The sequence below is a fragment of the Panthera leo genome, chromosome D4 (genome assembly GCF_018350215.1).
Source record: "Panthera leo isolate Ple1 chromosome D4, P.leo_Ple1_pat1.1, whole genome shotgun sequence".
NCBI classification, from domain to species: domain Eukaryota; kingdom Metazoa; phylum Chordata; class Mammalia; order Carnivora; family Felidae; genus Panthera; species Panthera leo.
The window spans coordinates 3,647,348-3,674,951 of NC_056691.1; positions in this window are offsets into that span (position 1 = coordinate 3,647,348).

The following is a 27,604-nucleotide window of genomic DNA, read 5'->3' on the forward strand; positions in this document are numbered from 1 at the left end:
TACATTTCAATCCGTGGTCCATTTGCAGGGTTTTCGTTTTTTGTTATTTTGTGGTCTTGTTTTGTTTTGTTTTGTTTTGTTTTTGTATAAAATGTGAGAATAAAGTTGACTTCTTTTTTCTTTCTTTCTTTTTTTTTTTTTTGTTTTTGCCTATACGATGTCTAAGTACTGCAGCACCATTTGCTGAAAGGTTCTTTCCCCCAAATTGTTTTTGCACCATTTTCAAAAATCACGTAGCGGGGCACCTGGGTGGCTCGGTCATTTAAGCGTCTGACTTTGGCTCGGGTCACGATCCCTCGGTTCGTGGGTTTGAGCCTCGCCTCGGGGCCAATGCTGTCAGTGTAGAGCTGGCTTCAGATCCTCTGTCTCTCTCTGTCTCTCTCTCTCTCTCTCTCTGCCCCTCCCCCGTTTACTCTTTCTCTCTCAAAAATACATGAACATTAAAAAACAAACAAACAAACAAACACGAAACAAAAATCACATGGGCATATTTGTGTGAGTGTATTTACGGACTCTCTACGACATTCTATTGAACTCTGTGTCTTTGTTCACCCACACCACACAATCTCGATGCCTATAGCTACGTTACACATCTTGGAACTGCATAGACTGATTCATCCCAGTCTATGCAGAAGAATCCCTGTATTCTTCTTTTTCAGAATTCTTTTAGCTATTTTGGTTCCTTTAACCATTAACAACATTCCTTTAACTATTCTAGTCCCCGTACAAATTTTAGAATAGTATTGCCTGTGTCTGCAAAGAAGCCTTGCTGAGATTTTAAGAAGCATCGCATGAAACTCGTGTATCAATTTGGGGGAGAATTAGCACCTTTACTGTGTCGTATGTTCCAAAATAGAAGCATGTTCTGTGTCCCCCTTTATCTAGATCTTCTTGATTTCTGTAATCAGCAGTGCGTTTTCTTGTTTAGATTTTTTTTGTTTGGAAAAGTTTTTAGCTTTATAACTGAGTACTTTTATTGTTTAATGATGGCAATTAGTTTGTGTTTCTTTTTAAAACTTTTTTAAAAATTTTATTGTAAAAAGAGGGGGGAGGAGAGAGAGAGAGGGCTGGGGAGAGGGGTGAGGGTTAAAGAAAGAGAATCTCAAGCAGGCCCCACATTCAGTGCAGAGCCGGACAAGGGACTCGATCCCACCACCTGGGGTCATGACCTGAGCTGAAATCAAGAGTCGGACGCTCAACTGACCGAACCACCCAGATGCCCCAACGTATTGTGTTTCTAACTTCAGCACCTACATGTTCACTGCTAGCACATAGAAATCGTTTGATTTTTATCTTGAATCCTGAGATGTTCACGATCTCGTAGTCCATGGGAGTTATTCCCTAGGATTTTCCTGGAGACCATCGGGTCATTGCAAATAAGGACAGTTTTATTCTTCTAGATGTGTGTGCCTTTTTCTGTTTTGCGTTGCCTGGTGTCTTTGGAGCAGACTGATCATTGTCTCAAAGTGTTCTCTTTTGTCAGGGGTCCTCTGCATGTTCCTCTGGCTGGAGAGAGCAGGCTTCTGTCGGGGGCTTTTCTCACTGCACCTGTTCCTGCTTCCGGGCTCTTGGGTTTACATTACCTGGCCTAGGACAAGGAGGCAAACAGAAAGGCCGGGGAATTCACCCTTGTGTTTTCAGGGACCCCTCCGCCCCTAACTGGTCTCCCTGTGCTGACGCGCTTTCAGAGAGTGCTTATGTGCATTTTACATTTAATCTCCAGATTTTGTATCTGAGTTTAATGGGAGGAACAGAGGGCAAACAGGTATTCCACATTCCCAGAAGCACCCTTTGATTTTTAACAATATTTTGAACATCTCACTCTTTGATATACATGTCACAGGCCCCGTTCAGTTAGGAGAAAAGATTTTTTTTTTTCAAGTTACAACGACCACAACGGAAACAATTTACAGTTGCTTAGGAAATGACACCTCCAGGCTTGTCTACCATAGATTGGGACTCAGCGAGGCTGGCCTGCCCCAAACTCATTTGCTTGAAGGACAGATGCTTTTCTCGGAGAAGAAAACCAGCTTGTGGGAAGAGCTACGGGCTCAGTTCTGCTCGGACCTTAGGTGGCCAGAGGAGGCGAGACGCTGGTTACAGCAAGGAATTTACGTCCAGGAGGATTTTCTTTCCCGTCAAGCCCCCAGGACCCTGCCTGAGAATTTGGGAGAGGCTGTGGGGCCAAGCGGAAAGAACCCAGTTCTGGCTGCATAAAACAAACACGTGGCCAACGTCCCCCAAAAGGCTGAAAGATGCTGTCTTCTCCGCGTGGTCACAGGACATTAAACTACTTCGAGGACCGATGCTTGCTCCTTCCCGTGTGATCTTGGAAGGAGAGTCTGGGGCTGTTCTGTGACCATCGGGGGGAACCGCGTGATGACAGACGATGACAGCAGGAAGGGCCCGGGTGGTTTGCATGTGAAGGCTTGCTCTCCATTCTGGGCAAGCTTATTCTGATTCCCCTAAATCCCTCACAATGCCAACAATGTGATTGCTCAGTGCACATTTTTCATTGGACTTCTGCCCCTTTCACTATCTTTTGCTGTTGGTTATCTCTCCTGTGCCCCACGTCAGACAGGACTTGCGTCACCTGGCAGAGTCACCCTGCTTCCGGTCACCTCCACCGCACGCCTTGGGCCAGGCGGACCTTCCAGCCCACCCTCTGGTGTCTGCCAGGTGTTTACTTACAGATGTGTTTCTGGAAAAACAAAATAGGAAGTTTGCTACTCCCTGGGCTGCTCCGGATGCCTGAGGGCAGGATTGGGCGAAATATTCTTTGTCCATCTATCAAGCCTCTTCTGCTCCCGGCTCTGTTCGCAGGGAGCTTCATGGCAGCGTCTACATGTAGCTCCTAGGGCACAACCTACCACCAGACTCTTCCGTTCTGCGTGGCCCGGATTCCATGACCAGAAAAAGCGCTTGGTTGGAAATGGTTGGAATGGAGCTTTGGGAGAGCAACAGTGTGGCTTCCGGAGGGGGGAGGTGTTTGGGAGGTGTGCAACTCACACTCCCGCACCGCGGGCCGGGCTTCCCTGCGAGGAGCGCCGTGGTCTCGCTTTGTGGTCTCGCTTTGTGGCGGTGACGTGCTGTGTTTTCATTTGCACGTCAAGCACGGCTTGCTGTTTGTATTCCCCAGCCCACGGCCACCCGCCTGGTCTGGGCGCCTCACCGGCTGCGGATCAGAACCGCTTCCGAGAGACCCCGGCATAAGATCGCCCCTCGAGGCTCCAGTCTACCTCCGAGCCAGCCGAGAAAGCTGACATCTCAGTGAATGGAAAGGCTTGCCAGATTCGGGCAAAGCCCTCCCCGCCCAGCTTATTTTTCAGCGTTGTCGACTTTCACTTCTTTTGTGCCCTCACGCGTGTTTTAGAGGAGAGTTGGACGCCCTGCATCAGGAGCTGCGAGCCAGGGCCTCGTTTAGGTAGTTACCTGCCACCCTCCCCTGAGTCCCTTCCGGCCTCGGTTGCCACACACTTACGTGGCAATTTTGTTGGTAGAAGGTGGTGAAACCAAACAGGAGCGAAGGCCCCACAAGAAGCTGACATGGGAACAGAACCGGGAAGCAGTTAAAGCTGTCCTCGGGCCTGGCTCAGTTACGTGTCTGACCCTCGATTTCAGCTCAGGTCACAATCTCACGGTTTGTGAGTTCATGCCCCGTGTCAGGCTCTGTGCTGACAGCTTAGAGCCTGCTTGGGCTCTTCTCTCTCCCTCTGTCTTTCTGCACCTCCCTTCTCACACATGTGCTCTCTCTCTGTCTTTCACACACACACACACACACACACACACACACACACACTACATAAACCTAAAAAAAAAATGCTGTCCTGGGGTCAATGTTAGAATAAAAATGGTGGGGAAGGGAATTAGCCACGCGCCATTTTCCCCTGCGTCCACGGGTTTGGTACATGCGGCTAATTTCATAAGGCCAAGTATGAGCCGGTCGGGGTGCCATAGTTTTAACAATTAAATGGCAAGGCAGCGCCCAGTATTGTGCCCCACTGTGTTGGGGGTGCATTAGCAGCAAATTATTCTGGGAGGTGAGGGCAAACAAACATCACCTGCAGGTACAACCAAGGACACCACCGTCCTCGGAGATCAGGGCCGAGCGAGGCCTTGGGGAGTCACGAAGCGGGCAAGCCCTCCTCCTCTCCAGCTGGGGCTCTCTCCACCTGCTCTCGGCCACAAGACGCCTGGGTGCCCGGAAGCCACGCTCCGGTGCTGGGGGAGACCAGGAGGATCAGGGCCCAGAGCGAGACTTGGATTTTCTGACCGCGTGCGATCCTCACTATGCAAATGAGGCATCCCTGCTTTGGGTTCAAGGTCTCTGAGCATTAAGACAGGGAAGATGCTCTGCCTCTCCCGGGCTTCTCTAGCCAGGTCTCGGGGTCCGTGCCTCCCCTATGTCCACCAGTAGGGATGGTCCTGGGGCAAAACACGTGTGAGATTGACCGATCTGGTCTGCTTCCTTCCTTCGGGTCATGACCCTGTCCTCTGGCACATCACAGATAATTCTAGAACCGTCTCTGGAATCAGAGCACTTGCCATCCTTCTCACGGGCTGTGTGTTTTCACAGTGGGCGCCTGCCGTGGGGGATCTTGCTCACTGGAGACAACATTCCGGAGCAGGTGAATCTTTGGGACGGGTCTCGGACTCTATCCCAACGGGAGTTTTTCACATCTGAGGAAAACTCTGGTCCGAGGAAATTTGTAATTACTGCTGCTGGTGTTTCAACTGATGCTGAATTTGTTAAATTTGGGGTAAACAACGTTGTTAACGTCCAGAATAACATTACCCTTCAACTAACAGTTCATTTTATGATCCAATAAAAAAAAAACAACAACACTATTAAAACTTCCACTGTATCGCCACGTAAACAAACCTAAACCCACAAAGTTAACACATCTGATTCTCTAAGACCTTCACTCACCTCCCTAGCATCTAACAAACAAAACCTTTCTTAATTACTCAAGCCGCTCTTATAATGCTAAGAAATCAGCCTTATAAATACGACAGACTGCTTTGAACACCTTAAAGGCAGAGCCAGCGCGGAAGAGAGCCCTGGTCCCCGAGATGCTGTCACACCTGTAGGTCGCGTCCCGCCGCAGGACGGGGCTGCCACCTCTATTCTTCATCCATGCTGTCAGGGGACCCTCGCCCCCACCAAGGAGGGAGAGGCCCCCGGAGCCACTGGGACAACACAGGCGGTGGGCTGAGGTTCAGCGCCTGAGACTTGTAAGAAAAAAAAAGAAAAAAAAAAAGTCCAGGACTATTTACCCTAAACTGGCTTTTGCGGGATTTAGCTCTCGCCTACGACGGGATGTTTCAGACCGAACGTATTTTCTTCCAACATCACACACTATCTTCCATTCTTTCCCCTTTTTTTTCTGAAAGCACTTAAAAACATCTTATCATAACCTCTTTCTTTTTTTTAAAAAATGTTTTTATTTATTTTTGAGAGACAGAGAGAACTCGGAGAGAGAGGGAGACACAGAATCGGAAGCAGGCTCCGGGCTCCGAGCTGTCAGCACAGAGCCCAAAGTGGGGCTCAGACTCACGAACCGTGAGATCATGACCTGAGCCAAAGTCGGACGCTCAACCGACAGAGCCACCCAGGCGCCCCCATAACCCCTTCCTTAACGCTGTTTCTTGACTAAGATGATGCCCCTCCTCACCGTGGCAGTGGCTGGCCAGCTCGTCATCACAGGACACCCACATTGCTTCATTCTCTTGCAGCCAGGTGGCCGGTGTGGCCACGCGAGCACCTCCCACCTGGATGCGAGCGGAATGGATGTGTTTATATCCAGCACCAAGGGAACGTCACACGGAAGCTGACAAAACAGCGTCAGCCCGGCCCCTCGCGTGACCGTGGGGACAGAGCTGCCTCGTCCACCTGAAACCCGCTGTGACTGATACGTGAGAAAGAAAGACACTTTTTGTAGTTTAGTTGAACCCCCCGGAACCTGGGGGATTATCTCTCACTGCCACTTAGTCTGCTGTAACCAACGTGCATACTCGGAAGGGGGTTCAACTAGACTTGCCTCGATGGGTCTAGGCGTTCACCAAAACCTTAATGCGGCGTGCGCGCGGCTTGGGTTGACCAAGAGGCAGAAGTCTACAGATTAGAAATCCTGAGCACCAGCTCTTCAGGGTATCTGGTCATTGTTGGTCTTTTACAATCTCATCACAAGCTCGTGATTTTCCGGGCATTAGTGTTTTCTTTGTATTGCTTAAATGATTTGACCTTGGAGGAGGACTAAGTAGGTCTTTTGCCCGTTCCAGGATTATACCAGACGTCTTTCAAGCCACTCTTAATCCTGGCAATAAAAAGAGGTCTAGTCTCAACTTGATGCTTTCTGCCTACTGAAATGCCAAAAGTCTTTTCCAGAACACTGTAATGTTTTTTTTTTTAGTGGAAACAAACATCAGAGTACTTTACCCGCCCGCAGGTAGTGACTGACATCCCCCCTCAGTCATTATAGAGGCAAAGCTAGAAATGACGTATTTTTAAAAGGACATGAGTTCACATTCATGTTTCCATTTGAACACCACACTTCCTAAGTTTTACTTGTCTTGTCCTCCCACCAGATATTTTGAATGAATTTATCCCGTTTCCTGAGCCTCTTTTGCAGATGACATCCTCCTAGTAAATTTAAATATAACACATTTATGGGCTGCCATAAGAAAACACGCATTTAAATTATAGTAAGTGTCTAAAACTTCTAAAACATAATTGGAGGCCCCACCCTTGGTTCCTGGATGGAGGGTGACCCCTTTTACTCTCTCAGCCTCGATAAATTTATCCGCCTCTTGTTCTATAATCATTTCTTGATTAGAACCACCAGAGGCTCTGTTATGTTCCTCCAAAATTTTTCAGCAAAAGTCTCCAAATTCCCCTCGTTAAACAGGGACAAAGTCATTACTACACATTTGTGAGGATTTCTCCGGGAATACGCACTGTGCTAAAAATACAAAGTATATTTCCAGAGATTTCAAAACTCATCAGAACCTGAACAGTTGCCATTCTTAAAATCACTTTTAAAATATGAAGTCTTGTGCTTGGATTATTGAAAGGAGGTTGTAGGAAGTGATTGCCCATCTGCCAAGATTGTATAGTGTAGATGCCGTTTTCTGTTTTACACGTTCCCATCCCAGAACGATGGGTTCCTGGAGGGAGCACTATGTATCACAAAAACCAGAGAGAACATGGTGCCATGAGATTGATGCTCTCATTTGGGGGACTTTACCAGGGACATTTGTGACAAGTCAATAAAAAAAGAAACTTTCTCGCTCGAAGCCACCAACTCTTTCTTTCTTTTCTCATTTAGGTTGCTAGTAACCATCAATAGAAAAACCACAGGAGGGGTCCCTGGGTGGCCAGTTGGTGAAGCATCTGACTCTTGATTTCCACTAAGGTCATGATCTCATGATTCATGAGATTGAGTCTCTGTGCTGATGTTCTCCCAAGAGCCTGCTTGGCATTCTCTCTCTCCCTCTCTCTCTCTGACGCTCTCCCGCCTGCCTTTAAAAACAAATAAATAAACTTTAAAAATAAAAGAATGCAAAATCACAGGAATGTGGACCAAACATACCAATTTCAGTTCGAGGTCTCTATGTGCCAGTGCAAAGTGTGTGGTAATAAAATGGAAGCAACACACTAACTCAAACAAGTGAGTCGAATGTAAGGGGATCTCTGATATCTGTCGAATATTACAGGGGGAATTTAAACAAAAAGTGCATTTCCGACAGAAGGGGATTGGAACTAGTACTGTATATTTGGAATACAGTCCCTTCTCTTTAAGCCCACTTTTGAGGGTAGAAAGAAAGAGAAGTTATTAGAGCAAAGGACGAGAATCTGGTTCCTTGGCCAGTGGAGATATGGGTCATGCTTTGTTTATAGATGAAAATCCGGCCCAGAAACAGGATTTATTAATGGGGAGAGGGGAACTTGAAGCGGGACTCATGACAGAATAGTATTTGGCAGAAAGTCCTGTTGAGCTGCCTACTCTCTGCGGTGATAATCTTTTTCTCGAATACAGTAGTTGAGAAGTGAAGGAAATTCCTATCTTGTACGTAAGTCTCATGTTGAAGAAGATCTGAACAGTACCGAGGAGTATCTTCATGCCCCGTTCTTCTCGTGTACTGTAAATCTTAAGGAAGCAGGTTTCAAATATTTCACAAAAACAGTAAGCGTGACTCCACGAGTGGGTCTGAGAAGGCTTGCCCAGGACAAATCAAAGACTCTCGGAATTTAAGTACTCCGTCTGTTTGGAAACACACACGCATGCGCTGGCCATCACTGCTATTCTTATGGGAAGAGTGAGAGGCAGGCGTGATGCTCATGCCACACACAGGTAAAGACAGCTACTGGGCTCTTTCCATTATCACACCCCTGGAGGAAATGGATTCGCCCAGTATAGTGCGTTGTCCGGTAGAAGAAACAAAACAAAACAAGAAGCGTTCATAACGTTGAGGTATTAAAAATACTGGGAGTTCTGTCATTGGCCACCAGACTTTATCGCGGATTTCTCATTTCTTCCTGCATGAGAATTACAGTTGGTAGCAGAGTCAACCTGGAATCTGCCCCTACTGTTACAGAAATGGACCTCGAGCAGCGTGAGAATGGCCCGGGTTAGTGGTACAGGTCATGGCAAGGACTAGAAGATACAGATAAAGCTGTGATCGGGAGATCCTTCATGCAAACGTTGTTTCTGTCCTCCTTCCAGGTATAACCCATTGTCCCTAGTGTATCCTCCTGCACGAAAGGGTCCCGTGACGTCATATAACCTAACTGCACATGCTGCCTTTTGACTTCCAAGCTTCCCTTGTGACTGCCTGCCGTTTCTCACTAATCTGACCCAGATCGTTTTCCCTTTGGGGCAGTCAGTAAATCACGCAAGCGTATCCAACATGGATACACTCAAAATTCAAAAGGAGGAGTTTCCAGCATTGTCTGTCCACCGGCCACTGAAACACGACAAACTCCACGTACGCCTGGGTGCACGCACGTTCCTACCCACACCCGGCTCTTTCGGTGGGCATCTGTAGAGGCTAGACCTCTTTCTTGATTTCCTTGCTTATCTTTCTTTCCTGGCTGTGGTCTATATATTTTCCATTTCTTTCATCTTTCAAAGTGATGTTCAGGCTTTTGATGAAGCATTTTTCCCTTAACACTCTTCCTTTGATTCATGTCCATGCCTTTACTTTGTCTGTAGCCTGTAACTTCTATTAACAAGATATTTCTGGCACAAAAAGTAATTCCTACTGGCAGCAGACTGATGAGATGTGAATAAAAATTAAAGCTTCATTTTCCTCCACTTAAGAATCTTGCTCTTCTGTAAATATAAGGCAATCGGTGATCAAGTGGCTTGCCAGACGACCTCCCTATTTATTAAATGTTTCAGAAATGTTAGAGCCAATCCTGAAAAACATTCTAGAAGAGCACAGTTAAGGACAAGTGGATTTTTGGGGGCCTGGCTAATTTTCTACTTTTCAATAATTTCTTTTCATATTTAACCCCCACTCTGCCAAGACTTTCATAGGCTTCCTGTTTCTGTAGGAAACCGTGTGAGGTTTACTTCATTTTAGAACGGTGGCCCACAGCAGCTTCCATGAGATGAGCCACGAAATGCAGAGCAGTGGGCGCTGAAGCAGGGCTGTGAATAATAATCGATCATGCCTTCACCAGTACCTTTGCTCTCTGAAGTAACCATACCTAAATCCAAAATGAGCCAAAAGGAAAAAAGAGAGTTTGAGTAGGGACGACTAATCCATACCACACACTCTTATTTCTGTGGACCACAGTACCTTAATTTCTAATCCTTGAGTATTATCGCTGACTGGTCTCTTCTCTCCTGGTGGTCTGCCTCGGGCTTCACTCTGGGTCTGATTCTATATGAGGCAACTCATCAGGGCAACACGTAGGCAGCTTCCGGCCATAGATTCAACCTTCAGGTAGAAGGAAAGCAGAAGGGCCATGTTCACCCTTGAGGCTGGGCAGGCAGTTCTGAGTTATGGAAGCTTGGATTCTCATAAGCTACTGGCTGAACGCTCGCACTGGGATGGGTTCCCCAGGCATGTTGCTTTTGGCTGTCTCTCTCTGGAGTGGCAATATGAAGCCCAGCAAGGCCATGGTGTTGGTAGGATCAGGGGAGAGATACTCACTCCGCTTCTCTCACTCAACTAGCTGTCGAGTTACAGAGACAAAATTAGGCACCTCCCACATGTCGCTGCAGAGAAAGTATTGTGCTTACCATGCTGTCGGGACTTAGACTCATGATTACGACGTTCATACGCTTCAAAAATTTCTTATGCTTATTTATTTATTTTTGAGAGAGAGACAGAGAGAGAGAGACAGAGAGAGACAGAGAGAGAGCATGCACAAGCGGGGGAGGGGCAGAGAGAAGGAGGGACAGAATCCCAAGCAGGCTCTGAACCACCAGTGCAGAGCCTGATGCAGGGCTCGAACTCACAAAACCGGAGCCGAGATCAAGAGTCAGACGCTTAACCGACCATGCCACTCAGGCACCCCAGCATTCACACACTCTCAAATCCGTCCCTGTTTCGATGCCACCCCAGTACGCCGTGTCTTACCTAGACCCAAATCCTTAGGATCTCCATCACGTACTCTTAAAGTATCGAATGTTTTAACATGTCCAAGGGCTCAATTCCTAGCAAGATTCTCAAACATGCCTAATACCCTCTCCAACCCTGAAGAAGACATTAACTTTATACGTTATATCTCGGTTTTAATTGATTCCAGTGTCTCTTGCTAAGACCATGTTTGATAAGACCGTGATCGATGACTACGAAGATTTAGATGTTCTTTGTTATGTTTACTCTTTTATTTCTTCTGCCTTCCAAATAGTCTGGGGTGTCCTTCAGTGATGTTGCTTTAGTGGCGCTTCTATATCCTTGTGAGGTTAAACGGTGTCATCGTTACTGTTGGGTCTACAGTCTACTGTCAGCTCAGTGTCCTGCTACGTCAGGACAGCTTGGTCCCCAACTTGTCCACGTTGTGCCCTCTGTCGTCAAGAGAGTGGCTCCTTCCATTAAACATCCGGCTGCATTACGTTTCATTGTCTCTCTTTCTTTGCACTCAGTGTTTACAATAAGACTGGGACATCATAAATTAAAATGGTTGTTCAAAGTTTGTAACGGCAATACATGACCGTCTCCTCTCAGTCTCTTTAGTTTGAGATATTTGTGAAGGATTAAGTTCGAGGGCCAAGTTGTTAGACCACTGAATAGTATTTATAAGAACAATTATGGCTAAATTTTTTGTGACTTTTCTGCATATGGTTTATTATTATTATTTTTAAATGGGTTGATTTGCCTATCTCCTTCAGTCTATCAGGAGTATCTATTGTCTCTGCCCATCAAAAGTCTCGGTTTTTCGGGGCACCAGGGTGGCTCAGTGGGTTAAGCATCTGACTCTTGATTTTGGCTCAGGTCATGATCTCACGGTTTGTGAGTTTGAGTCCTGCATCGGGCTCTGTGCTGACAGTGTAGAGCCTGCTTGGGATTCTCTCTCTCCCTCTCTCCCTGCCACCCCCCTGCTCGTGTTCTCTCTCTCTCTCAAAATAAATAAATGAACCTAAAAATAAAAAAATTAAAAATGATTAAAAAATTCTCAGCTTTTCGTAATCACTAGTCTGGCCATTTTTTGTCTCCCTTTGGCGATAGAGTCTCTTCCTTTACCTCCTCTGTTTGCATTTTGGAGGCTGTTTGGTGTGTGGCCCGTATCTGTGGCTCGTATCCCTCTGTGTGGTCTGTTACTCTGTCTCATGAGGCTGCTTGTCCCTGTGACAGATGTTTCCATTATTCAAGTGCAGTAGAAGTCTGTCATTTTCTCAGCTAACAGCTTTCTCATTATCCTCACTAGATTCTGAGCTCTGTCAGGTCCAGGCTTTTAAAAATCTCAAAGTAGGGATTCATCCTAGTTTGTGTTGGTTGGAATATGATTGCTTCCCACCTATCCTTTTAATTTGTATGTATTTTTTCATTTTATCTTTTTTTTTTTTCATCATGACCAGCGTACTCGTTAATCCCCATCCCGTATTTCCCCCATCTTCCACCCACCGCCCTCTGGGGACCATCAGTTTGACCTCGATAGTTAAGAGTTTTTTCTTGGTTTGTCTTGCCCTCTTTTTTATTTTTCGTTGCTCATTTGTTTCTTGAATTCCACATACGAATGAGATCATATGGTATTTGCCTTTCTCTGACTAGCTTATTTCTCATAGTATTATACTCTCTTATATTTCGTATGCAATACATATTCTAGGTTTTTAGTGCTTTGAGTAGTTTATTCAAGGTAGTCTTGGGACACCTGGGTGGCTCAGTCAGTGAAACGTCCGACTTCAGCTCAGGTCATGATCTCACAGTTTGTGAGTTCGAGCCCCACATCGGACTGACAGCTCAGAGCCTTGAGCCTGCTTTGGATTCTGTGTCTCCCTCTCTGTCTACCCTCCCCCACTCACACTCTGTCTGTTTCTCTCTCTCAAAAATAAATAAGCATTAAAAATTAAAAAAAAAAAGGTAGTCTTGAGTGCTCCGATCAGTGTGGCTCTGTCCTGGAGAGGGGCCGCCTTTGTGTGTGTTTTGGTGAGAGTACCGTCCACACGTAAATCAGATCATAATTTATATTCTACGTGTGAATCAGTGTGGGTCTGTGCTCTCCTTCCTAACTTCATAGATTATCATTTTGTCTCTCTGTGGTCTTCTCAAGCTTTAGCTATTTAGCTGTTGCCTAGAGTTCGACCCGTTTCTCTATCCCTGTAAACATCCCTGTCAGTTAGGGTTGTAACACACCCGAGATCTGTCTTTTGTCTGATTTTGGTCTGTCGTCTGATGTGAACCCTTCTGATGTGTTCAGTTCTCTTCTGCATCTTCTGCGGTCCTGGCCGTGCCCAGGACCAGTGTACAGAAGTTGGCCCTGTCGTCCACACCCTTGTCTCTGTCATGTCTTTCCGCTGACGATACTGTGGCCACCGCACACACTGAGAGTCCCAATGCACGAACTCGAATGTTCTGCCTTCTATGTCTTCCTGAACCAACTCTGTTTCCTAAACCCCCAACAGTATGAAGGAAATTGTTCACTCATGCGTTTATTAGTTACTTGGGACACACCAAGTGCCTTCTACGTGCACTGCCGGAAGTATGACTGTGACCCAGAGCCCCGGACAGCTCCTAGATCTTTCCTTGCATCAAGACCATCAACCCAATTTCTCCCACAGCTTCTTCTAATACTTTTTTTTTTTTTTACATTTTACTTCTTAGCATCTTCATGGGTTTTAATTTTGTGTTGGGTGTAATGTAGGGATAGTGTTTTTCCCCTCACACGAGTAGGACATTGACAGAAGTCCCTAATCATCTAATCCACATTGATGCGAGTATCACTTTCACAGCACATTTATGACATTATACGATTTGGGTTTTCAAAATTTCTCCCTAACATACACATAGATTCTTGTGCTTGAGAAGAATGTATTCCAGTTTAGGGCTGACTATAAATATGCTTGTAGTTTATAAGAGCAATATTTATGTTCAAGTATTTTAATTGTGTTGTTGACATCATCTCTGTATTTGCTTATTATTCCACGTATCTTATCTGTTCATTTCAGACCAAAGGAGTTATATCACCGAGTAGGATTGTCAATTTTTCATTTGCAATCTGAATTTCTGCCAGCTTTTATGTATTCTAAAGTTGCAGAGAGGTTCAAAGCTCCCGTAGGTACTGGTATATTGTAGTTTTTTACCAACATAAAATATCTCTCTATCCTTTTAAATGCTTTTCCATCCCTTTCTTTTATTTCCCCTTATTGTTTGCTGTAGTCTAGTCTCTTGTAAACAAAATAGCTATTTGAAGAAATGTAATTATGCAATATCTGTCTTTGGGGAGATGTTATTCACCCTCTATATTTATCTTGAGTAAAGCTAAACATGGACTTACCACTCTTCCCTTATTTTATTCTTTCTGTTTGTCATGCTTTCTTGTGTTTTTTTTTTTCCTTTACTGGATTTTATTGAATTAGGTATTCCAGTTATACTTGCATTTTTAAAAATACAAAAACATTTAACATACAAATACATTTGATATCCTATTTTTAACTTTATAATCATGATCACCAAATTTTAAAACATACTCAGCTTGTATTTTCAGCATGTATTTTTCTCTAAAAACCTGCTGGTCTTCTATATTTATAATCTCTCTCTACATAATGTGAGGACCAAGGATGCCTTTACTTCTCCCAGGAGGCACTTCTCAAAATGACATCTCAAGGGCTGTAGTTTCTACTTGTTAGTATTTTGTGTATTTATTCACCGGCATTTAAATGCATGTTTACTGGGGCGCCTGGGTGGCTCAGTCGGTTAAACGTCCGACTTCGGCTCAGGTCATGATCTCACGGTCCGTGAGTTCCAGCCCCACGTCGGGCTCTGTGCTGACAGCTGAGAGCCCGGAGCCTGTTTCGGATTCTGTGTCTCCCTCTCTCTGACCCTCCCCCGTTCATGCTCTGTCTCTCTCTGTCTCAAAAATGAATAAACATTAAAAAAAATTAAAAAAATAAATGCATGTTTACTTAAATTCCTCAAAGCGTATCACACAGGAACTGTATGGCCATTTGTCACATTGCCATCTATATTGCTGCTATTTTGGACATTCAGGTCACAGTCGCTGACACACATGACTTCTGAGGGTCTGAAACGAAATTCTTCCTCTCATTTAAGATGGATGCTTAATACTCATTTTTAAATTGTGATTTGAACTAGTTTGCATCTTAAATCTGGCTATCTTTATTTTTTTTTTTAAGTTTATTGCTTTGAGAGAGAAATAGAGACGGGGAGCAGAGGAGGAGCGGAGAGCGAGGGAGAGAGAGACGATCCCAAGCCGGCTGTGGACTGATGGTGCAGAGACTGATTCGGGACGCCACCCCACAAACCACGAGATCATGATCTGAGATCAAGAGTTGGATGCTTAACCGACTGAGCCACCCAGCCCCCCCCCCCCCCAAAATCTGGCTTCTTTAAATTTATGCATAACATTTTGGGTTTTCTGACCCATGCATTATTCTTCTTCTCGCTTAATTCACAATTAAACCCTTATTCTCTAATCATAAGGAAGATTGTTTTCTCAAGGTCAACCATGAAATCGTGCCTTGTATGTTTCCCATGGCTTCATTTGTTTGACAGAATCACGCTGACAAACAGAACACAGTGAGACAGTGAAGAGTAGGGTTGGGGGAGATCAGGCCTCTGTGTCTATATGGGAAGTTAACAGTCAGACTTCCCACCAGAAAAAGCACAGTGAGCTCTTAAGGCACATGTCTTCTGAGACACCCTCAGAATTCTTAACTTGATCCGCCTGTAGACAAACCATGGTCGTGTATTATATGCTTTACCTGGACTGGATTTCTATCAGCTAATGCATATCCAGATTATTTATGTAGACAAAATTTATTGTTTTATTGGTTAGTTACCATCAAATGGCACTAAATACGTTAAGACCTTATATCTGCAGCTATTAGATTTTCCCTTGAATGTAGCCATACACTCAGGGCCCGATATAATCATATATCAACTCAGTTTCATTTCCTGAATGGAAAAGAGTCCTCGATGGTCGTAACGCCTGTGCTGGTTCATCTGGGCAGCTTTTTAAATTCCTGGAACTCGACGCTGCTTGGCAATAAATGTGCATAAACAAAGATGATTTTCGATAGCCCTTCATTAACACTGAAGACCACTTCACTCTTCTTTGATTTATCGTGTCACCCAACCAGGGAAACTCAGGTTGGCCTCCTGTTAGTTTTCTAGATTGTAAGAATCAGGTTTCAATAGAGACGACCATGATTGCGCAGCCTCATATAATCGCCAGTTGACGGTTCAGTGAAATGAAGAGACCTTGGCACAAATCAGTTACCGTGATAAAATTGCCTAGAAAATCAGAATAACAATAAAGCTTGCATTTGGTCATACACGTTACCTTTCTTACATGTAAGAATTCATTTATTTCTCAGATAATCTTAGGAGTTAGATCCTATTATTTTTATCACTTTTCATGTCAGAAAAAAGGGATGCAGGGCCAAGGTTGTACAGCCAGGAAGGGGAGGAGACAGGACCTGACCCCAGATGGGAGTTCTGTTTCTGTGGATGGATGTGCAAGGGATTTTCCCTAAGAAGGCCAAGAACCACATGTTCACAACCAAAGGCATGTCAACTGAGGGACACAGCCAACATAGTAATAATTAAAAAGGAAAGAAAAATCTCCTTTCAAAAGCGTGGAGGGGCACCTGGGTGGCTCAGTGGGTGAAGCATCTAACTGTTGATTTAGGCTCATGTCATGATCTCATGGTTTGTGAAATCGAGCCCCAAGTTGGGCTCTGGGCTGACAGTGTAGAGCTTGCTTGAGATGCTCTCTCTCCTCCTCTCTCTGTCCCTCACTTGCTCTCTCTCTCTCTTTCAAAATAAATACACATTAAAAAATTTTAAAAAGAAGCACGGAGAAATGTTTTGATTTCTCACACGTACTTCTACTGACATAGTTTTATATAGTAAGGAAAGAGAAAACCAAATACGTTTGCAAGGTGGCACGTTGAGATAGTAGGATAGCTCCAAAAAAGAAAAAAAAAAAGAGGGAATAATTAGTCAATATGACAAATGTCATTGAGAATCAAAACGAGAATGGGGCAGGGTCCCCTGTGCTCGGCAACATGGGTGTCGCTCCTAACCAAAGGAGAGGAATGCCAGTTGTGTGGTGAGAACGGGAGACATGGGAGGGGGCAGGGGAGTGAGCATCAGGGAAGGGCCAGTGGTGCTCTGGGCACACGTGTCTTCTGAGAGCTTTGTGAACGAGTGGGAGCAGAGGACCGGGCTGTGGACCAGTTAGGACCTTCAGGAAAGCATTCGAGGATGAGAAATGTTAAAATCTGGCTCTACTATCAACTGCCAAATGGTCCTTCAGTAATAATGGAGAGGCCAGTTTATGTTTAAGACTTCCAAACACTATACAAAAATTCTAAAGGTATAATATAATTTCAATTCCAGAAACAAGGAGAGAATAGAGGAGGAAGGAAAAAATAAGCATATTTGAAGTAATATGGACAGGAACATCCCCAAATTAACGACAGGCATCACAACACAGACCCAGCAAGTTCCGAGACCACTGAGCAGAGTAGGTAAATAAAAATACATTTATACAAATAAGCAAATACGTATTTATGGAAATATATATGTTAAATAATTATTTAAAATTTTTTCCTAGTCACATCCCACTCAAACTGCAGAGAATCGGATACAAACAGCAAGAGTTGAAGAAAGCCAGGAGGGAAAAGAGAGCTTAACTTGTAGAGGCAACAGGGAAATAATTACATCAGGCTTTTCATCAGAAACCATGCAAATGGGAGAGTAGAGCAAAGTATTCAAAGTCGCAAAATGTCACCGACCTACAATTCTATGCCCTTCCCAATTCCCCTTCAAACGTGAAGGAGAAATAAAGACGTTCTCAGACGAACAAAAATATAGGGATTTCAATGAACCTTACCCCTTTTTTCCAGAAATGTTAAAAGACTTTGCTCAGAGAGAAGGAAAATAATATGGTTCGGAAACCCGGCTCCACGTAAAGGAACGCATCAGAGCATGAGTAAATGAAGCCCAGATGAGATGTTTCACTTACCTTGATTAATCGATCTAAAAAGAAAGGTGTTTGGTTAAAGTCCCCAAAGGAGCAACGTGTTAAGTGGTGATAGCACGGGGATGAGTGAAACGATTGGCATGGGCCACTGGGGACGAGGAGTGAGCGGGTCCCACTCTGTCACGAGGTACCTCACACGTGGGTAGCGGTGTGGTGTTATTTGAAGGTGGGTTTAAATGACTTACAAATGCATATTTCCTAGGCTCTGAGGCAAAACCATTAACTTTTATTTTTACAAAAGAGGTATAATCGGTCCACTAAGCGGGGGCGGGCCGGGGAAGGGGGACAGGGTGGGATCCTATGAAATCTGTGTTAGGATCAGAAAAGGCAGATAAAGGGAGAAACGAAGAACGTGCCTGAGGCAAACCCAGACAGAACTGGTGGAGACATAGACAAATCCACTCTCAGAGTTGAGGACGTAAGTACCCCCTTGTCGCTGATGGATGAACCTGGCGGAGCGTGGGTGAGGACACACGTGACCAGAAGGGACGCTGTCACTACGCGATCTGGTTGACCAAACGCTCCGCCCAACCACGGTAGGATACGCATTCTTCTCAGGTTCACGTGGAACGTGCACCAAGCTGTGGACCACCGTCTGCCATAAGACCCACCTCGACATACTTAAACGCATAGAGATTATGTTCTTGGACCACACGGGAATTAAACTGGAATTAAAATCAGAAACTAGCTCAAGTAACTGGAGGTTAAAACCATACTTGCAAATGAAAGGTGGGTCAAAGAAGTCTCTGAAGACATCGAAACACGTTTTGAACTCGATGAAAATAAAAATGGAATTTATCAAAATGTCCGGGAGCCACGAAGACAGCTTTCAAAGGGCAGCATACAGTGGGGTCACAAGCATTAGGAAAGAAGAAAGTGGTGAAATCCGTAACCTGAGATGTCATCTTAAACAACAGAAAAAAGAGCAACTTAAGTGAAAGCAAGGAGGAGAAAAATCAATTTTTTAAAGGTTTATTTATTTTTTTTCAGAGAGAGAGAGAAGGAGAAAGAATCCCCAGCAGGGTCTGCACGGGTGCGGGGCTGGAACTCACCAACCATGAGATCACGACCTGAGTCGAAATCGAGAGTTGGAGGCTTAACCGACTGAGCCACACAGGCACCCCAAAAATCAATTTTTAAGGTTAGATTGGATATCGATGAACTTAAAAACAGGAAAACAATAGATGAAGACACTGAAAGCAAAAAACTCCTTTTGGCTTTACATGTAGAGATAGGGGAGGCGACCCATACACTTGGATTTGTTAAATGTTGTCCGTGTGAATACCCATTACCAGGAGCTGTACACAAAAACCTCAGAGAACCGGAGGCAGGAACACGGGATCCATGTGATTCGAGCGTGCAGTCCAGGGTTGGTCTGGCAGAGAGGCGCTTGGGCTCAATTTCAAATCCTCTGTCATCTGTTTCCTGATTTGGGGTAATTATTTAATTTCTGTGAGCTACAATTTCCTTCCTGCCAAAAAAAGATAATACATTACACCATTGTCTTGTCCTGAGAATCACATGCAAGAACAGAAAGGCTCGAACTACAGATTCATAAATAGTGTTTTGAAAAAAGCAATTGCTTGGGACGCCTGGGGGGCTCAGTCGGTTCAGCGTCTGACTTCAGCTCAGGTCATGATCTCGCAGTTCGTGGGTTCCACCCCGTATCGGCTTCTGTGCTGACAGCTCAGAGCCTGAAGCCTGCTTCAGATTGTGTGTCTCCCTCTGCCCCTCCCCCACTCATGCTCTGTCTCTCTCTGTCTCTTTCTCAAAAATAACTAAACGTTAAAAAAAAATCGAAAAAAAGCAGTTGCTATCTTGAATCCAGAAAGAACAAAACATAGTTCCAAAACATCTAGAAAGAGAAAAGTTCTGATTCTTGTGTTTGCTTATGCTTGTTTCTTTGCAGGGATATAAAGCAGAGGAGAGCATTCCAAGCCTTTCCGGGCCGATCGCTGGCAATGCGGGGGCACCCATCCAAGTGTGAACTTACCACGCTGTCACGGATGACATGTGTTTAAGTTTAAAAGGAAGTGACATGTAACTCTTCTGATATTTTAGGATTTCTCTGGGGGCGGAGAGATGTGAAGGAAAGTGGGAGAAGAAACTCTGCCGGAGAACAGAGGGATTATGAAGTCATGCTATAAAGAATGGGGTCTTTTAGGGGCTGCAGAAATCAGCTGTGAATGAAGGGAGTGGCCGGGAGTCCCCAGGGGGAAGGTCCCCTCCTTGGAAAAGCCAAGGGTATGGCTATACTATCACTAAAAGAAGGAATCTCTTTTGTATACCCAGGCCAGTATCCATCCCATAAATATTTATTAGCTATCACCTCTGTGCCAGACACAGCTCCGGATAGGGCACTAACGTGACCACACGACGTGACCAAAGCCCTCAGGAGTCCGACGTTCGGGCTACTCAGAAGGACCACAAACAAGCAAACGATCTCAGAGGTGCCGAGGGTCACTAAGAGAAAGCTGCTTTCCAGGGCCAAGGTTGATAAAGGGCTGTCTGAACTGCACAGGGAGGGTGGGGAGTTTCTCTAACACGTGGCACGGAGGCAGAGATGACCAAGGAGACCAGAGAGCGAGGAGAGGTGGAAGGACCAAGAGGATGACCAGGGAGAAGGTTTAGGAAGAGGAGCGGGAAGCCGCAGAGCGGTGTCGTGGTGGACAGCTCGATCCGCCCCAGGGGACAGAAGCCTGGCATTGGCTGGCGGGGAAAACAAGTTAGTCCGGACGGAGGTTGACGGAGGATGGCAAGACAAGCTCGTTCTTGCACGTTATGAGGTCCAGGGTCATTCTGTCATGTCCATGACACTCCCGGAGGAACCTGGACAGCCCTTGCTTGTGCCGCTCTGCGTAGCTGGACACGGTTCCCGACACGCTGGACCGTCACCAGAGCCAGGAGTCTTGGGCAGGAAAAACCCACCCACAGATCCACAGGCTGAAACATGAAAGGACTGAAATGAGAAACCCCACCAAGCTGGTCTACCTGTCCGCGGGCACAGGGCTTCTGGTCCTTCTGGTCCTTCCAGTCAAATTTAAACTGACTTTCCTTCCTGTTTTTGTTCAGCCACTGTTTTCCAGGACACTTGATAAATTTGACCCTTGTCCCCTCCCCTTCCCCCAAAGCCCTGTGACGCTTGGGTATCGAGGGGTGAGCACCGTCTTCCATTCTTATCGTCGCTTTTGGACTCAACTGACAGGGTACCAGAAGGCCACGTCCCACCGCCCTTGTTCAGTATCCCACCTGGCGCTCAAGCGCGCGCGGACAAAGCAGGCCGTCGCTCCAGCAGAAGCATCGTGATACAAGTCAAGAGAGGTCGTCCAAAACCAGTTCAGGTCTCACTCGGGAACTAGTTATAATCACTTTCTCACAAAATGGCGTCTTAAATTGGTTGGTGGGCCCTTGAGTTGTTTTCCATTTGGGGTTACCGTAGATAACTCTGATATTTTGGTTTTCTACGGCTTTTGATGCACGTGCTAAGTCATGGCGCATGCAGACATTCAGGTTTTTACTGCCGATCCCATTTTACTATGAGTCAGACCGATGTCTGAAGGGAGCAAATGTCACGTGCTAGGCTGGTCATCAGAGAAACAGAAATACAGAGGCCTCTCAAAGATGGGAAGTGATGTAAGTACGTGGGAAGCTGCAGGAGATCAACATTTGAGTGACGTGACAGGAAATGAGATGTGCACCATGAACCTCAAGAGTTTCATTAAAAGGCTCTAGGGGAAAACAAGCTATTTCTTCTCAGTCCATGTGAATATAATCCCTGGTGCCAGGTTGCTGCTCATGGAACATGGCAATAATTGGTATATTATGATAGTTGTTATTTTTTAAGTTTATTTACTTACTTTGAAAGAGAGAGAGAGAGAATCCCAAGCAGGCTCCCCACTGTCAGCACTAAGCCTGATGTGGGGCTCATTGTCACGACCATGAGATCGTGACTTGAACCAGACTGAAGAGTCAGACACTTGACCGACCGAGCCACCCAGGTGGCCCTCAGAAATGCTTACACTTGCTGAAATATGGTCGCGTTAGCCTTGCCGAATCCCACGTAGGCTAGTCTCTACAACTAATTGACCCTGAATCACTCATTAAGTTCATTTTATTATGAAGTTTCAGGACACAGTCATATGCTTAGGGGAAAAAAACTGTTCAGATAGGGTTCGGAGACAAGCCTTTTGGAACCGAGTCTCAGCTCAAAATGAAGTACGTATTTCATCTGTCCCTCGCTGGAAACACCACGTCCACAGGCAACTGTCTGGGTGAGGCCATAGTCACGTGGATTCGGCAGCTCCGGAAATCTGGAAACTTGCGATGCTTTGAACCTAGAGGACCAAGCCGGAGCCAAGACGGGATTGTGGTGGGGACTACAACTGCCCGAGAGCGGTTCTTGGACCGCTGGCGGATACATAATACCACCACACAGCGTTCTGGATTCTGGAGACAAGTTGTTTCCATGGCTGCACTTGAGGACCAGCGTCAGTCTGCAGAACTGAAAGAAAACAATCAGGTGCCTCCTCAGGGTGTGACCCGGGGGGCGGGGCCACACACTCAACTCTCCTTCCAAAGGAGCGAACCGTCACAACACAAACCTTCCCCAAAGGCACTGCATTGTAGCCCAGACCCTGGTGGCCGGTCACCCTCGCAGGGCGGGAGGATTATGGGCTTCAGAGGGAATATTCACCTGTGCTCAAAGACCGTGTGACCTTGGGCAGGTCACCGGACCGTCACGACCTCCTATGTCCGTCTTTTTGGCTCCTTTCAATGGATGCAAATGCCTTCCTCGAGTGCCAGCTGTGATGCCAGGCCTCTTGCAGCAATGCGATCACAGCCATTTATTTATTTATGCATGTATTTATTTATGTATTTAGCGTTCATTCAGCAAGTAGTCATGGAACACAAGGCCAGCTCTTGGCGCGGGGATAGTATAAACCGGAAATAACCCTTCCGTTGAGTAGCTGACATTCTAGGGTTTGTGAACAGGAAGGAAAAAAAACAACAACAAGAAATTCAAATACAGGGTATTTGAGAAAAATAAAAAAATATTAAGTTCCATGAGGACAAAATGAAGCAAGAAAGGGAGCAGAATGTCCCAGAACCCGTTCCACGGGAGGCTTGCATGGCAACCACGGGCCCACGCCATTTGGATCCCCTGTCAAAAAACGACCTGTTGTTCAGCTGTTGGGGGTGCACTGAGCTGCAGTGTGTGAGCTGAGGACATACCTGCCAGGAGTGGCCCGTTGGTGACAGCGTGGCTTGTGTCTTTGGGTCTGCTTATGTCTCTGCATCGAAGCTCACCAATGAGCTAGTCGAGACTTCCCAAGACGCACGGTACCCTGAGGTTCCTGGCCCGTCCCTCCTTCCCTCTGCTTTTGCACAGGCATCAGATGGGCCTGATGGCAGGAGCTCTCCTGCCCACCCCCACCCCTACACTTTCTGGGCCACTGGTGCACCGTCTGTTTTCTTGCTCATCTTGGGTCTGCCTCCCAGGGGACGCACCCAACACGGGGGAGTCTGAATGCCAAGGGAAGGAAGACATCTCACTGAGACTCTCCCGGGACAGTCCCTCGCCCCGTTGGTGAGATATTTTCTGCAACGTGTGGGGAATCTGTGCCCCACCCACGCCTTTGCCCGTTTTCCTGTATCATCGCGGGGAAGGGACTGGTCGATGCTGACACTAAAAATGCATGAAAACCCATTCAGTTTGAAAGACACAGCTGTCCCAACCACATTACCTTATTCGAGTAAGTTCTGCAACCCAGGGAGTGAGACCGATTTGCAAATCCCAGGGACCCCGTTGGCTACACCATGATGGGCTGAAAGACAAGAGGAAAAGGGCCACAGCTCCCTTGGCACCTGCTGAGTGGAGTAGAGTGCAGGCTGCTGTCGCTAAATCATTAGTTTTTACTTAGAAAGTCCCGCTGGTAATGAGTGAAGTTCGGCTCTCCTGGGCAGCTGGCGGGAACCCTGTGAGTCGTACGTGCCATTGATTCGTTCTTTGAAGGCTATTCCAGGACCGGTTGGAAGCCTCCAGGTAAACCAGCCCGGGCAGGACCGGCTGGTGCTGGGACGCTGGGCCTCCGGGCCGGGCACGGTGGGTCAGCCGCCGCAGAGCATGGGCCGTTCCCCGGAGCCTGAATCCAGTTCACTAACAGCACCACACTCTGGAATGGCCCTCCAGTTATCGAAATCTGATTGCAGGAAAGCCCATCTTGTTCTGGCTCCCCCCCCCCCCCCCATTTTAATCACAGCATCAAAACACCAGCAATTCTCCCAGATTCATGACTGATGCCTCGCCCCTCTTGCTTCCGGTGAGGCCTCATCGGTGGGAGCTGCTCGCCCTTAGAGTGCACCTGCTTCTCCCTCCGGCACACGCATCTCCTGCCCTCCCCCTTAGCAGTGCAAAGGGTGCAAAGTGGCGCCCATGGTGACATTCTAGGGTGCTCCACTCATTCAGGAAGTCCTGAGAACCAAATCTGTATTAGGGGCCCCTGGGGGACTCAGTCGGTTAAGCATCCGACTTCAGCTCAGGTCATGACCTCCCTGTTCGTGGGCTCGAACATCTGCATCAGGCTCTGTGCTGACATCTCAGAGTCTGGAGCCTGCTTCCTATTCTGTATCTCCCTCTCTCTCTGCCCCTCCTCTGCTTGTGCTCATTCGCCCTCTCTCTCTCTCTCTCTCTCTCTCTCTCAAAAATAAATAAAATATTTTTAAAAATCTGTATTAGAAACTGTGGCAGGGCTACAAAAATGACACAAACAGACTCCAGGGAGCATAAGATTCCCTTCCTAGCATGGGAGGTGTTTCTACAAACAAATCATAAAAATAATGCTTTTTTTTTTTTTTTTTTTACTGTAATCGCACAGGACTAAAGAATTCTGTTGGCTCCAAGGACAGAGTGACTTTCGCCTGGAGGACTGTGAGAAGGCTCCTGGGTGACACAGGCCGCCTGGCATCTCCACCAACCCTGTCCCCGTTTCCTCCCCGTATGCGTATTCAGCACCCCCACCCCCAACCTCGCAACTTAGAGCCGCCATTACTATAGATACAAGTTCTGGAGCGAAGCCATGTTGGTAACACTTGGGCTGGAACTTGAACCACGTAGAATGTCCCGGGCGGTCACGCAGGGAAAAGTCCAGCAAAGGGTATGATCCTTGGTACGGTGCGCGGAGATACAAAGGGGTAAAAGGGCAGTTGTAAGTCATTATCGTTCTCGTCACGCCTGGAGTCAGATACGGCCAAGAACTGATATGGGCAACGTAGTCAAGTGACAGGTGGCTAGGTTCCTTTATGCCACGAATGATACACCACGCAAAGGAGTCCCATCCCCTGTACACGGTTTTGGATAACGCAGTCACATATCCGAAACTCCCCAGGCCTGTCACAAGGGCCACTGATGCTTGTTGTTCTAAGGACCACTAGTGTCAAATGATGACAATTTCTCATTCACTGGAGTAAAGCAGCTCCTGTCACAACACACTCTGGGCGGGAATCAGAAGGGTTTATTCTCTTCGCCCCAAATCACCCAAAACGGTTTCCTCCGTTGGCTGGCCGAGGCATAACTTTCTATTAAGTGGAGTCCGTCCTTCGTGACTCAAACTGGGAGGCTGCCAAACACAGAAACAACATGCATCCGTCCCGGTTCAGGCGACCTCTGCCCCAGCCAGTGTCAGCAAGGAAATACTTACTACAGAGAAGTAAATGGTTTGAATGTGTGCTGGGAGGGCTGGAGGGAGACACTCCAGATGAGAAGTTCTCCACCCTGTCTCTGCACGGGAAGCACATGGCGGGGCGGGGGGCTGGGGGGGGGGGCGGTTTCCACAACTCCATGTCCCGAGATGTCCTTGAGGTGACAAAATAACTCCCTGGGGTGAGGTGGTCATAGTTTTACAGCCTCTCCAGGTAGTTGGCTAATACACACAGCCAGGCTGAGTACCACTGCTGCAGCTCGAGCATCCAGGATTCTGAGAACCACATTACAGGATCCCCGCCGCCCACCCCGACTCCCCCAGGAACGACCACGCCTTCTCCGCAACCCGGAAGCTGCTGGTTCCACGGTGATCAGCGCCAAGCAGTTCCCAGACTCTGACATCACGGCTGGCTCCAGCATAGTTGGCCCCTGCAGAAGACATCTCCTGTGCCTCGGCACCTGCAAAAGTAAATGATACTGGAACTCGTTTATTTATTTTTTTATTTTTTTTAATGTTTATTTATGTTGAGAGAGAGAGAGAGAGAGCGAGAAAGCAAGCGGGGAGGGGTAGAGAGAGAGGGAGACACAGAATCCAAAGCAAGTTCCAGGTTCTGAGCTGTCAGCACAGAGTCCCATGAGGGTCTCGAACTCACGAACCGTGAGATCATGACCTGAGCCGAAGTCGGACACTTAACCGACTGAGCCACCCAGGCGCCCCTGGAACTCATTTATTCTTAACAACAGATAACACGCGTGTGCACACACACACACAAGCCAGATGTTTCCACGCCCAAACTTATAGCAGAAACAGCCAAATCTGCAGACCTGTGGCCTCACTTTCCGCTCCCAGACCTGAAAGAAACGCATCTTATTGGTTGAATCTAAATCACACACAACACCTTAGCTGTAAGGAAGCCCGGAACATGGCATTTTTGGCATTCCGTCCTCTGCAGTAATGAAAGGAATCATAGAAAGAAAGTACAATGAAGGTTAAACACCAATGTGCTTTATTCAACACAGCACGTGCAAGAGAAGAAACACTTAGAGTAGATATTTCTTTAAAAAACTGTTATTTGAAATTTACTTCTACGCGTAATCAATGTGTTTCTAGTTTTGCCATAGATTTACGTTAGTGCCTCAGGAAGTACAATTGTCTAGAATCGCCATCCTCTTCCAGCCCCAACATGAGCTTGGAATCTTCACTGTTATTTTCACAAGAAGAAATATGATCAACAAATGACAAACAATGACTCCTCTTCGATCAACCAGTGACAAACCGCAAAACTGAACGCTGCCACTGGAGACAGACTGATAGGACCACCTAAATGGCAATTGACAAATTAGGGGAGGCTGAGTGTGAAATGGCTTGGAAGTTAAAAATTCCCGGAGGCCCCCAACTTTCACAAGCGTGGCCAAGTCCCGGTGGCAAAGAGGGCACAGGAACCCCCTCATGCTCCTGGAAGGAGAAGCAGAAAAGTAACCGCTGTGAACTCTGACCAGAGCATTCTGATCTCCACGGCAGGAGCTTGTCCTCAGGAGGAAACACTTTGCTGAAACCCTGTCTGCCCTGGGCATCTGGCTGGCTCAAGGCCCCTCCCGCCTTCCTAGCTTGCATAAGGGGGTAACGAAAGGCTACGAAACTCTCCAAAAGACACAGCGGAGGGACTCAAGCTGGCTAAGAAAACAAGAGATTTACTGATAAGGTCTTAGAAGGCTCCTTCTCCTCTCTCACATCTTACTGCCACGGCAGCAGCAGGCCCACATCCTAACTGTGGCTTTCAACAGACAGAGCTGCGAGACACAGACTCTGTGTAAGGTGGGATTTCTAGGGAAACCCAAAGACAACGGGGGAGGCCAAGGCAACAAACCCAGAGGAAATAGAAAACCTCTCACACCTGCAGCTACAGCAAACGTAAAGCAAAGCCTAACACTCCTTCCTATATAAAAACCTCACGCTGATGGCCTGCGTGTCTCAGCCCGTTACCGTGCACCCCATCTACAGCTTTCAACAAAAAGTTGTAAGGCACGAGAAGAGACGGGAGGAACGGGAGTAAAGATACAAAGAAAGCATCAAAGCAAACTCCAACATGCAGCTTTTGTGAAATGATAAGATCAGGGGTACAAGACAACCATGAGTAATATGCTAAGAGGTCTAGTGGGAGAACGGAGGCACCACACAAGAACAGGTGGGTAACGGAGGCCGCCAGATGGGCACATTA